We start from the raw sequence: 14,381 nt of genomic DNA on the forward strand, positions 1-14,381 counted from the left end.
AAAACCTTGAATGCATCGGGTGTTCTCTAAAGTAGTTGACTGAGTATTACTTTCAACATTGCCAGATTCAATAGGCAGCTACATTAAAAGAAAAAAACAACATCAAATATAGGAAAGACATACTACTGTAGTAAGAAAACTACAGTTTATTCACTTATTGTTACACATAAACGATTCAACTCAGGGTCATCTTGAAACTTCCTGATAAACATTTGTATTTGACGATCATTTCGCAAATACATTGGTAGAGAGTCTTCTACCATCAGATTGATACTTGAAGAAAGCCTATAGCTAAGTTTGATATCATTCACTAAACAATCAAGTCCATAATCTTCAATTAACATCTCAGCTAAAACCTTATAAGAAATATTCTCATCTACTTCAGTAAGAGATCATCCTTTTTTAGAATCAATTGAAAAATCCTAGACTCCTCTATCGTTTTGTTTCCACTCCCCACAAACTGAATATAACTCAATCATAGCCACTAATCAAGTTAGAGATCACCTTGCGATCGAGGCTAGATCTCGATCTGAATCGAGAGGAACCACTACCAAATTGAACTTGAGAATTGAGAGGAACCACAATCAAATTGAGCAGGATCGATCACTAAGCTGACATCAGAGCTAGCCAAAGTTGACAGATATCGCCGGAAATGATGGAACACAACGACGGAGCTAATCGGCGGAAGATATCATCAGGAAAATTTCGAAGAAGATCGAATCGAAGAAGAAATAATAACTGAAGTCTTAACCCAATTTGGGCTTATAAAATGTGAGGGTAAAATAGTCATTATGTTTATTAATGAATGGTATAACTGGAAAAATAAGGAATGTGTGGTATTTGAGGAAGAAAAACTATTTGGGTGGAATTTTAGGGCATTTCTCAAAAAAAAATTACTTTCAGTAGCTAATATATTAATATATAGATTTTCGATCCATACTAATAAGAAACAATTGATATAAATCAAACTTTACAAAAAAAACACTCCACCATTTTAATCGACTTGCACAACTATAAATACAAAAGTGTTAAATGATATAGAGATAAAACAACCAAAATTACAAATTAATTATAGTATACTTATATAAAAAATAGAATATATCATGTAATACTATTATCTCTACATTGTAAATGAAAAAGAAAAATCACAAAAAATATATTTGTTGACTAAATTAAATTTAATGAATAATAAGGATATTTTAACTTGTATATAATAAACCACTACATGTAGACAATATAAATTATACACTATATAATGTATTGATGTAAAACTATAGTAGATTAAAAATAAAAAATACATATTATATACATAGATAGTTAATATAATAAATAAATTTTCTTTTGCATTTTTTTAAAAAAATATAGTCCCGCGTTGTACCCCGGTTGAATATCTAATTTTATTTATATTTTGTCATCACAACTTTCGTTCTAATAGGTGTATGGCGTCATTGACGTGTGTCTATTTTAATAGTCATGTCTTCTGAACTCTCTTTATATTTTTCTCTTCATCAGTAACCAACAAGTTTGTTGAAACAAATTTTTCACTTTATGTTGAATCTAAAATTGAATATTAATATCTAATATTCAACGTTATTCTATAATTTAACTAAAATTTAAGAAATGATTATAGCAATAGAGAAAATTAATACAACTTAATATAGAATTTACAGTTGGGTCTATTTATCGTAACTTTCGTTAAAAACTTTTTTAATATTTAAAATTTATTTTATCATGTTTTTGAAAGTTGTGTATTTTAATTTCAATTTTTCTTTGATATAGTGTAACATCCGCGAACCGGAAACTGCAATTTTGGTCTGAGTGTCGATCGACACCATGGGTGTGTCGATCGACACCATCTTTTTCGGTTTCGACCGGTTTGATTTAATTGTGGTTTGATTCGGATTGGTTCAATTTGAAATCCCTAAATCATCATATTTAAGGGTGGGTTGACAAAAAGAGTTAGTAAAGTTCTCTTTTGTCGCCGCTTAAGTGTTTGAGAGAGAGAAAAGGAGATTTGTGAGTGTTCTTGAGTTCTGGAGAGATTGTAGTGGTTTCTGGGGAGATCTATTGCTCGGATTGCATCAGAAGATTGCTAGGAGTGTGGTACAACTGTGTTTGAGTCAGATTCTCCTGCAAAAGAGGTGAGTGCATGACCATGGCTTATCTGAGCTTGAGAAATCTATGTTCCTTTGTGATTTTGAGTTGTTTGATTGATTCCTTGTTTGCTTGTGGTTGTTTTGGTGTTTCTACGTCCTTATATGGCTTATGGATGAGTTTGAGATAAATGGGAGTCTTTGGGAAGCGGCGATCTGCGAGAGAGCGTTGAGGAAGACGATGCTCGACATCAGTGTCGATCGACACCTTCGGTGTGTCGGTCTACACTTGTGCGAGGACGGCTCGGGAATCTTTGGGAGTGTCGATCGACACCATGTGGAGGTGTCGGTCGACACAACTAGGGTTTTCAGGAGGTGTCGAGCAGGTGTCGGTCGACACCAAGGAGGTGTCGGTCGACACCAGGTTGTCAGTGTCGATCGACACTGGTATGGCGTCGGTTGACATCAATCTTTATTGGTCGACGTTTGCTTGTTTCCGGGTTTGATTGTTACTGTTGATGATTGCTTGACATTAGATTCTCAAATGCTTGTGTGTATAGCCCAGTAGATGGGAGGATTGCCTCACTGTGTATTTTTAATAATACTCATGCATCTCAATATGTGTTTGTGGTGCAGGTAAAGGCAAAATGTGATCGTGGAATCATGGCGATGAGGAGGAGGATGTTCTAGAGGCTTGATTGATTGTGGTCTAGCCATTGTTAGGTTGCTAGAATTGAGCTGATAGAACATTGTAGGATGTTGGAACTTGGATATTTCTTTGTTAGTTTTGGAGTATTGTTTTGTTGGTCATTGGATTGTTAATGTTGGAATTTTTATTGGTTTATTGTAACTGTTTTGGTTATCCGCTGTTGTTGATTGTTGCTTGGTTGATAGTGGGTATGGGACCACTAGTAAATTAACAAAAAAAAAGAAGGGTTGTTTCATTTTGGTATCACAGCCCTTACGGTTCTAGGACTAGGGTTCACTATGCTTTTACTGTTGCTGTTTGGGATTTCATGCTAGAGTTGATTATGTGATTTAGTCAATTGTGTTTGGCATGAGGTCCTAGAACATCCCCTTCGAGCCTACTTCGTGATTCCATGGTGAGTTGTGATCTTGTGTAATTAGAGTTGTTGTTGCTTAGCATTCTGTTCTTGGTGATACAAATGGTTAGAGGTGTGGATGCTGTTGGTCGCGGGTGTGGTCGAGGTCATGGTCGTGGTCGTGGTTGTGGTCGGGGGCGAGGTCAGGTTCCCGAGGCCAGTGTGAGTGTGACCTAGAGTATGGCCAGTGAGTAGATAGCGGAGTCGCAAGTTCATCCTAGTGTGTCTGGAGACCAGGCTGGTTTGGGTGACGGCGGGGCGAATGGGCCCGGTGCCGGTCACGGTGATGCCCCGGGTGTGAGGGCCGTATAGCAGGGTGCTCCAGGCAGGGAGCATGTCTTGTCTAACTCAGGTTTTGGAGCGGCTTCCAGCAGCGGTGCCGCCAGTGGTTGGTGAGCAGGTTCCGGTAGTACCGCCAGTGGTTGGTGGGCAGGTTCCAGTAGTGCCGCCAGCTATTGGTGGGTGGGTCCCAGCGGTGCTGCCTGTGGCGGGTTTGCAGCTAGGTGTGCAGCCGGGGGCCGAGGTAGTGGACACTTAGTACGTGCAGATGATGGTGCAGCTGCAGCGAGTGGGAGCGGGATCTTTCTCGGGAGGTACGGATCTGAGTGTAGCTGATGAATGGAGGGAGCGGATGGAGGATCTTTTCCGTTCGTTTCGGTGTCCCGACCAGTTTAGGGTGGACTTGGCAGTGCATGTCTTTGGAGGATTTTGTGAGGGAGTTTAACTCCAAATATTTTCCTCAGGAGGCTATTGACCGCATGGAGGCACGGTTCTTGGGGTTTACTCAGGGTGACCGTACAGTGCGGGAGCTGGATGCTGAGTTCAGTCGACTTGTGGGGTATGCAGGTCGGGCTTGGGAGCCAGAGTCGGCTCAGGTGCGGAGGTTTTTGTTGGCTCTGCAGGATGATCTCAGGACTCGGTGCAGAGTGCGGAGCTATGCTATGAGAGCGGAGCTGGTGGAGGTTACAGCTGGGATAGAAGACGACTTGAGGTCACAGTTGGTTGTGGTCAGTCCTTCAGTGCAGCCACAGCGGTCCCAGCCGCATTCTTTTCCTAGCAAGGGCGGCAAGCATGCGCAGGGGCAGAAGTGGAAGTTTGAGGATATGAAGAGATCGAGGTACAGTGGTCCGAGATGCTTTGGGTGTGGTAGCAGGGACCACAAGGTGACCAACTGTCCGCAGAGAGGTGAGCAGTGGGCAGTGACGGAGCAGCGGGCGGTGATGGAGCCGCGAACAGATACTCGGGTGTGTTACTACTACAGGGAGACCGAGCATATCATGCCTCGTTGTCCCAAGTTGCAGCAGATGGCAGTAGCAGCGGTGCAGGCTGGAGGTCAGCCAGGAGTGCAGCAGGGTGTGCAGCTGGTGGGTTGGATCGAGCTGACATCACGGGTGTACTCGACTGTGGAGACCGGTGGCACTAGCGCGGGAGCGATCACAGGTATAACTTCTGAGATTCGAACTTGGTCAATTCATTAGTTCAGATTATGCTTGTTGTTTTGCTTGCGATTGAATGTTAGGTTCTCAACACATGAGGTTTGTGTAGGGACCTTGTTAGTGGGCGGGTTTATGTCCTATGTTTTGTTTGAATCTGGTGCAACTCATTGCTTCATTACGCTAGAGTGCGCGGAGAGCGCTTATATCAGCGGAGATCCCGGTGAGAGCACGGGTGTTTTCAGGGTTGTAGGAGGGATGTTCCTCAGAGTCTTCGGTCGTGCGAGAGATGTGGAGATTCTGATTGCGGGAGAGTCAAGACCGGCAGATTTGATTATCAGTCTAGTGGAGTTGTATGATGTGATTTTGGGTATGGATTGGTTGCATCGTCATAGGGTGTATTTGGACTGTTACAGGGGCAGAGTTGTCTTTGAGCGCCCAGAAGGGAAGTTGGTTTTCGAGGGAGTGAGACTGACTTCGGGGAGACTCGTGATCTCGGCTATGCAGGCCGGGAATATGATCGAGAAGGGGCGTGAAGCCTATTTGGTTACAATCTCGATGCCGGAGTCTGTGGGGCAGTCTTCTGTCAGAGGTATTCGGTTTGTGGAGGAGTTTGAGGATGTGTTTAAGCCGTTGTAGGGGTTACCAACATCTCGATCTGATCCCTTCACAATAGAGTTGGAACCGGGGACAACGTTGTTGTCTAAGGCGCCTTACAGGATGGCTCCAGCAGAGATGGCGGAGCTAAAGAAGCAGTTGGAGGATTTATTGAGTAAGAGCTTTATCCGTCCTAGTTGTTCACCATGGGGAGCACCAATGATGTTCGTCAAGAAGAAGGACGAGAGTTTTCGGTTGTGTATCGACTATCGGGGTTTGAACCGGGTCACTGTGAAGAACAAGTACCCTCTCCCGAGGATTGATGAGTTGTTGGATCAGTTGAGGGGTGCTATTTGGTTCTCCAAGATTGACTTGGCATCGGGTTATCATCAGATTCCGATACATGAAGCAGATGTGAGGAAGACTGCCTTCAGGACGAGATACAGGCATTATGAGTTTGTGGTGATGCCTTTTGGTTTGAGAAACGCGCCAGCTGCGTTTATGAGATTGATGAACAGCGTGTTCCTGGAGTTTCTGGACGTGTCAGTCATCATTTTCATCAACGACATCCTGGTATTTTCCAAGAGTCTTGAGGAGCATGCAGTACATCTGAGAGCAGTTCTGGAAAAGCTGCGGGAGCAGAAGTTATTTGCTAAGCTGAGTAAGTGTAGTTTCTGGCAGCGTGAGATGGGGTTCCTAGGCCACATTGTTTCGGCAGAGGGAGTTTCGGTGGATCCCGAGAAGATTCAGGCCATTAGTGAGTGGCCGAGGCCTCAAAGTGCCACTGAGATTCGGAGTTTTCTGAGCTTAGCAGGTTACTACAGGAGATTTGTTCCAGGATTTGCGAGTATGGCACAACCGATGACTAAGCTTAGAGGGAAGGATGTCCCATTTGTGTGGTCATCAGAGTGTGAGGCGAGTTTTATAAGTCTCAAGCAGATGTTGACTACCACTCCGGTGTTAGCACTGCCTGAGCAGAACGAGCCCTATGTTGTGTATACAGATGCTTCTGGAGTGGGGTTGGGTTGTGTGCTTATGCAATAGGGGAAGGTTATAGCTTACGTTTCGCGGCAGTTGGGGAAGCACGAGGCTAATTACCCTACTCATGATCTGGAGATGGCAGCAGTGATTTTTGCTCTGAAGATTTGGAAGTCTTATCTGTATGGCGGGAAGGTACAGATATTTACAGATCACAAGAGTTTGAAGTACATTTTCACTCAGCCAGAGCTGAATTTGAGACAGAGGCGTTGGATGGAGCTAGTAGCGAATTATGATCTAGACATAGCTTACCATCCTGGTAAGGCTAATCTAGTTGCAAATGCCTTGAGTCGGAAGCGGGCGGCTTCGGCTCAGGAGCAGGATATGGAGGTATTGATAGGTGAGATTAGTGCATTGAGGTTGTGTGCTATCTCACAGGAGCCTTTGGGTTTGGAGGCAGCTGATCGAGCGATTTGCTGAGTAGAGTGCGGTTAGCTCAGGAGAGTGATGAGGGACTGGTGAGTGCCTCTAAGGCTGCAGGTTCGGAGTATCAGGTCTCTGCTAATGGTACTATCCTTGTGCATGGTCGGGTTTGTGTGCCCAAGGGTGAGGATTTGAGGCAGGAGATACTGAGAGAGGCTCATTCGAGCAAGCTCTCTATTCATCCGGGAGCGACCAAGATGTATCGTGACCTCAAGCGGTATTATCACTGGGTTGGGATGAAGAAGGACGTAGCCGATTGGGTTGCGAAGTGTGACACCTGTCAGCTAGTGAAGGCGGAACATCAGGTTCCTGGTGGTTTATTGCAGGGTTTGCCCATTCCAGAGTGGAAATGGGATTTGAGGACGATGGATTTCGTGGTGGGATTACCTGTGTCGAGGACGTTTGATGCGATTTGGGTCATTGTGGACCGTTTGACTAAGTCTGCGCCCTTCCTAGCCATCAAGAAGACTGATGGAGCAGCAGTTTTGGCCAGGAAGCACATTGTGGACCGTGTGCCTGCTAGTATTGTGTCTGATAGAGATACCAAGTTCACTTCGGTGTTTTGGAAGGCGTTTCAGGCAGAGATGGGCACGAAGGTGCATATGAGTACAGCTTACCATCCTCAGACGGACGGTTTGTCAGAGAGGACGATCCAGATTTTGGAGGATTTACTGAGTATGTGTGTGTTGGATTGGGGTGGTCATTGAACAGATCATCTGAGGTTGGTAGAATTTGCTTACAACAACTTGTTCAATGTCTTCTTCTGAATCAACATCCACTCCAAAATTCCAATGATCTTGTTATTGGCACGACATTGTTTGGTAAATGCGTGAAAAAAATTAGTGTTCTCATCGCATATATTACTATGTATAAACAATGAAAATTACTCAGTTTCCACACGTATTCAAGTAGTTGTTTATACGTATTAAGAAAACGTATAGTGAAAATTTCTAGGTATTAAACTTGTGGTGGCTTCAGATCTCGTAATATAATTATCTTTGTTAATTGGTGGTCCAAGGCCAGCACACATTATCAGAATTTGGTAACGTATAAAAAAAGTCTTTCACGTTACAATGTTGAATATACACAAACATAAAACAAAATGCATTAAAAGCACGTAAAATGGCCCTTGGATTTTTTATTGGTATAGGACGCTTCACGCTTGGTGATTATTTAAATCAATTCCCAGTTATAATCTTACGCAACTAAAAAAAATGATTTCAAACTAAGATAGACCAGATAAAAACAAGATTAGAAAGGGTGTGAATGGTTGCATCGGTAAGGAGAACAAATCCATCAGTGGATTAAAACACATTTTGTTTACCATTTATAAGTTTAGTGTACAGTAATGTAGTCTGAAAGATACAGAAAGAAAACCGCTGCGAACCAATTGCATACTATTTTTATGTACAAATAAAATTGGTCCGCAGCGGTCTGTTATCCGCCTTATTTTTGAGACGGACTAAACCGTTGATGGATTTGACCACCCTAAGCGCAGTTACCATTTAGATCCAAAGTCTTTTACTTGGTTTTAAGACTAAAATGTTTTCTTATCCTCAACAATTATCTTAACATGCAGACTAAATAACATATGTACAACAAGATTACATAGTATTTTTACTTCAAGTAACGAAAACGTGAGCCTCACAAAACAAAACAAATAACTTTCTCTTCTGTGCAGATTGACATCTATATTTTTCTTCTTTTTTCTGTAATTCCCTATTAAATCTTACTCAATAATAATAATAATAATAATAATAATAATAATAATAATAATAATAATAATAATAATAATAATAATAATAATAATAATAATAATAAGAAACATATCTATATCACCACACAAAAACCATAAAGAAGAAAATTTAGCCATAGACAAGAATAATAAATTTTTCGAAGATTACAATCTTACTTATATAGATATCTTAAATCCCGCTTTAAGTGAATAATTATTATGAAAAAATCGTCAATAAAATCTGGTTGAAATTAAAGAATTTAAAATATATTGATTCTTTGGGTAACCCTTCACAGAACACCGCAAAGTCTGAAATGTCTGATTTACGGTTTGTGAAATTCTTCAGAGCCTACTACATGTGTAAGTTGATGGCGCTTCCAAGGATTCGATAAGACAATTTAATTTACTTGGTGCTAAATGTTAGAGCTACTGCATGTGACTGTTCTGCAGCGACTGATTCCTTGTGAGAGCTAAAGCTGACATGTTATCAATCCGTACTACTGGCTTTTGACTCTCTTCTCCCATGACTTCACTTAACAGATCTTGTAGCCATATTGCCTGTTTCGCAGTCTCCGTGACTGCCATAAACTCAGCTTCACAGGATGACAAGGCAACGATCTCTTGCTTCTGGGAATACCATGTTATGGGATACTCATTAAAGTAAAACACATGCTCTGAAGTACTCTTACCATCATCTGTATCGACATTATGACTGCTGTCTCTATAGCCGATCAACCCACTAGTATTCCCTCGCATGAATTTTAGTCCAAATGTTGTTGTTCCTTGTAGATACCTCAAGACTTGCTTAAGAGCTACTGTATGTGACTGTTTTGGCTCTCGCATGTATCTACTTAGAACACCAACACTATAAGATAAATCTGGACGCGTATGTAGGAGATACCTCAAACAACCAATGTTTCTTCTGTATTGCTTCTCATCGACAGATTTCTCACCTTGTGCTTTACAAAGTTTCAGACCTTGATCCATCGGTATGTGAACAAGATTGCACTCTTTCATACCAGTCTCCTCTAGAATTTTAAGTGCACATCTTTCTTGACTTAAAGTGATTCCTTCCTTGTTTTGTTCAACCTCTATCCCTAGATAGTAAAACAATAAACCGAGATCACTCATCTCAAATTTTGTTGACATTCCCCGTTTGAACTCTAGGATTAAATCAAGACTAGAACCGGTCACTAATAGGTCATCTACATAGACTGCTACGACAAGTAGTTCCTCCTTCTCTCGTTTCCTGTAAATAGAGGGTTCTTTGGAGCACTTACCAAAACCCAACTCCTTCAAGATCTGATTCAACTTGTTGTTCCAAGCTCGTGGCGCCTGCTTCAAACCGTACAAAGCTTTATGCAACTTATAAACTTTGTTTTCACTTCCACTCACAACAAATCCTTCTGGTTGGCTAACGTAGACGTCTTCCCTTAATTCACCATGGAGAAACGCTGTCTTAACATCAAGATGATATATCTCCCATCCCTTAGAAGCTGCTAAAGCAATTATGAAACGTATGGTTTCAATTCGAGCTACTGGAGCAAATACTTCGTCATAGTCAATTCCCTCTCTTTGAACATATCCTTTCGCGACCAACCTAGCTTTGTATTTGTTCACACTGCCATCAGAGTTGCATTTTATCTTAAAGACCCACTTTAATCCTATTGCTTTCGAACCATGTGGGAGATTAACCAACGACCATGTTTTATTCCTTTCAATTGAGAGTAACTCTTCCCCACAAGCATCCCTCGAAACCGTTAGCTCCATAGCCTCTTCATAACTCCAAGGTTCTTCGTCTAAAGTCAACAGAAGTTGTTCACCCTCTAAATCTGCAAGGAGAACATAATCTTCTAAGTAACTCGGTAGCTTACTTTCTCTAGTCGATCTTCTAAGAGCTACTGGTTGTTGCTCTGTCTCATCATCGTCGGAAATCTCAACAATTTCTGGTATCCCTTCCTCCATCTCCTCGTTGTTTTCATTACCTCTCCCATCACTTGTTATTGAGGTCTGAACAATCTGTGGTTCCCTAATACCATTGTTCCCTGTTTCTCTGAACGTGAGTTTGAACCCGCCAGGTTCACTAGTATCACCTTCGATACTATTCCACTTCTAACTCTTATTCTCATCGAAGATAACATCCCTACTAACCGTTATTCTTCTTGTTGTTGGATCAAGAAGTCGATATGCCTTTGATCCCGGCTCTGTCCCGAGGTACACTAACGTCTTTGATCTATCATCCAATTTCTTGAGATGTGGTGTCTCTACTCTAGTGTAACCAATGCACCCGAACACCCTAAGGTGATTAATATTCGGTTTCTTTCCCTTTAGTGCCTTATAGGGTGTCTATTTGTTCAAAGCTCTAGTTGCGACTCTATTAATCAAATATGTCGCATGCCTCACTGCTTCTCCCCATAAGAAATTTGGAACACTCATGTGCTTAAGAATGCTCCTAGTCATCTCCATTAGTGTTCTATTTCTTCTCTCAACAACTCCATTTTGTTGAGGCGAGTATGGAGCTGTTAAATGTCTTTGAATTTCGTTCTGTTCACAAAAATCTTTGAACTCAATCGAAGTAAATTCTCCTCCTCTGTCTGTTCGGAATGTTTTGATTAGCAGTCATGTTTCTTGTTCAACCGTTGCTTTAAATGCCTTGAATCTATCAAAGGCCTCACTTTTCTCTCTTAGAAGAATGGACCACATATAACGTGAATGATCATTGATCAAGACAAATATATACTTCTTCTACGAGGCTGTAGAGGGTGTGATAGGACCACAGAGATCCCCATGTACAAGTTCCAGCGGTTGTGATGCTTGGAATGATGTAGCTTGGGGAAAACCAGTCTTTGTTTGTTTTGCTCGCAAACAAGATTCACAAGTCTCCTTTGTTATTTCTATCCTCGGTATGCCTGTAACCACTTCTTCTTTAACCATCATCTTCATTGTCTCTCGGTTAATGTGTCCTAGTCTCTCGTGCCATCGTTCAGCATCAGTTGAAACAGAGGTCTGAAGACACTTCACATTCTCAACCTCCATGTGAACCTTGTAGAGCCGGTTTTGCGATATTGTGGCACTAACAAGTAGTTTCCCTTTGCTATCATGGAGAGTTAAAATCTTGTCTCGCATTCGAACTTCACATCCAGACTCAGTTGCCTGTCCAAGACTAATGATCTGACTTCTCAGCTTTGGTATATAGTAAACATCGGCCAAGATCTTGTGATCGCCACTCTTGCTAACGAATAACACAGAACCTTTTCCCAGAATGTCAACTCTTGAGTCATCTCCGAACCGAACCTTCCCTGTTATTGTTTCATCCAGTTTGTTAAAGAACATCCTATTGCCAGTCATGTGATTACTCGCCCCATTATCAAGGTACCAAACGTTGGCAACATCGGTTTGATAATCATACTTCTTTGGTCTCACTTTCTCCTCATTGAGATAAACAACCTCATGCATCATCAGCTCCTCAGCTTCGTGTGTCGAATCACCATCATTTTCATGAATTTCTTGCAGTTTTAGCAACCTATCAGGGCAATCATACGCCATGTGCCCCAACTTATCACATCTAAAAACACAATTCTGGACTTATCTTGAGGCCCTCGGTAATTTTGTCTCCCACGCCCTTGTCCTCTTCCTATACCATCAGTACGACATCCTCGTCCTCTGTTATAGCTTGCAGGTTCATGTAATGATTGAGATTCATTATTCGCATACATGAGTTTCCCTTGATCTTCTAAGAGATTTTCTTCTTCGTTGATCCTCTCTTCATAGACTTTCAATCTTCCAACTATGTCTTCGAAGCTTGTTTTGTTGAGGTCAAGCACCTGTTCGAGAGAGGCAATGATATGAATGTACTTGCGTCTAGGAAGACTGTTAAGAAATTTCTTAACGAGATTTGAATCCTCAAAAGGTACTCCTAAGGCAGATGACTTAGACGCAAGCTCTGTTAGTTTTCCCGAAAAATCATCAATTGTATCCGTCTCTTTCATCCTTATTCTCTCGAAGTTTGAAAGAAAGGTTTGAAGTCTTGCCTCTTTGACTCTCTCAGCTCCTATATACTTTGTTTTTATTGAGGTCCAAATCTCTTTCGCAGTCTTAAGGCGTCCAACCTGTAAAACTAGGTTTTCCGGAATAGATTGAAATAAGAGTACTCTTGCTAGGTCGTTCTTCTCTTCATCTGTTGATCCAGGTTCTATTGTCTCCCAGACCTTGTGAACCTTGAGCATGGCTTCCATTCGCATTACCCATACGGTGTAATTTTTCATGGTGAGGACAGGGCATTGAATGGACGAAAGTCCTCCCTCCTCCACGTTGGTTACAGCTGTCGTCATAGATATGATGTCTGACATGATCTCACAACCCTTGATTCTATTGTTTAAGCTCTGATACCAAATATAGAATCAAGAACTTTTAAAAAACAGAATTCAAAAGAAAAAACTTCTTTATTATTTTAGTGAAACTTGCTCAAAACACTAAGCTCTCTCTCTCTCTTCAGAATTCTCTTATCTCTCTCAAGCTTACAATCTCTCTCAATAAAAAAACCTAAAACACAAGGCTTCTATTTATAAGCTTTTAGAATCCTATTATTCCTTTTTCCTAAGAAAATGATTATTTCTTTATTATCTTAGTGAAACTTGCTCAAAACACTAAGCTCTCTCTCTCTCTCTCTTCAGAATTCTCTTATCTCTCTCAAGCTTACAATCTCTCTCAATAGAAAAACCTAAAACACATGGCTTCTATTTATAAGTTTTTAGAATCCTATTATTCCTTTTTCCTAAGAAAATGATTATTTCCTAAACTTTCTCCTAAGGATATGTTAAGATCTCAATTTAACATATCCTTGTCCTAATCGCCTTTTAAGTTTGCTCTTATACAAAATATAGAATCAAGAACTTTTAAAAAAAAGAATTCAAAAAGAAAAAACTTCTTTATTATCTTAGTGAAACTTGCTCAAAACACTAAGCTCTCTCTCTCTTCAGAATTCTCTTATCTCTCTCAAGCTTACAATCTCTCTCAATAAAAAAACCTAAAACACAAGGCTTCTATTTATAAGCTTTTAGAATCCTATTATTCCTTTTTCCTAAAAAAAGGATTATTTCCTAAACTTTCTCCTAAGGATATGTTAAGATCTCAATTTAACATATCCTTGTCCTAATCGCCTTTTAAGTTTGCTTGGTTATCAAGCTTGAGTCATCATCCTCAACGAAACACTTCTCATAATCTTCATCGAAGCCATTCTCATCATCCTCATGAACGCCATTCTCATGAGCAGGCATTTCTATGTTAATATTCGCCGAACCTGAAATGTGTGTGGTGTCGAAGTGGATTAGGAGTGATGGCTACTAATTCATTTAAATTAGAGCTCTCAAACTGATACTGTGTCCGTGAAAACAAGGATCTTGTTAACTAATATTCAATGTTTTCAAAACCGGACCGGACCCGTGGTCGAACCACGTTAAGCCGCGAACCGGCAGCATACTCGGATTGGGTTAATATCAAAACCCAAAGAAAATTGAACCGGTAAAAAAACCATATTAACCTGCCAAAAACCCAAAAACCGGTGAACCATTGAACCGGATAAAACCGGGTTCTAACTTTTTTTTGTAAAACCAAGTGCAATTAATTACTTTTCTATTTTTATTCTTAGCAGTAGTAGGATTTCTTAAAATAAAAATTTCCGTAATTGAACTTTTTACTTTTCATACTAGTTTTTTTTCCTTCTAGTTTGAATTCTCTACAACTCACACCATAAATCTTTAAAATCAATGTAATTTTATTGAAACAAATTATTTTTATAATAAAAGATGTTTGATCAGTGCTTGTTTTGGTAATCAATTTGGTGTTCATTTTTTTTCCCTAGTGTACGTAATGGAAGAGAATGATTACTAAAATATTTTATTGGTAATGGTTAGTTTGTTACACTTTGAGTTTATTACTTAAAAAAAACATAATGATTATT

Source organism: Camelina sativa, chromosome 1, assembly GCF_030686135.1.
Source record: "Camelina sativa cultivar CO46 ecotype springtype chromosome 1, ASM3068613v1".
NCBI classification, from domain to species: domain Eukaryota; kingdom Viridiplantae; phylum Streptophyta; class Magnoliopsida; order Brassicales; family Brassicaceae; genus Camelina; species Camelina sativa.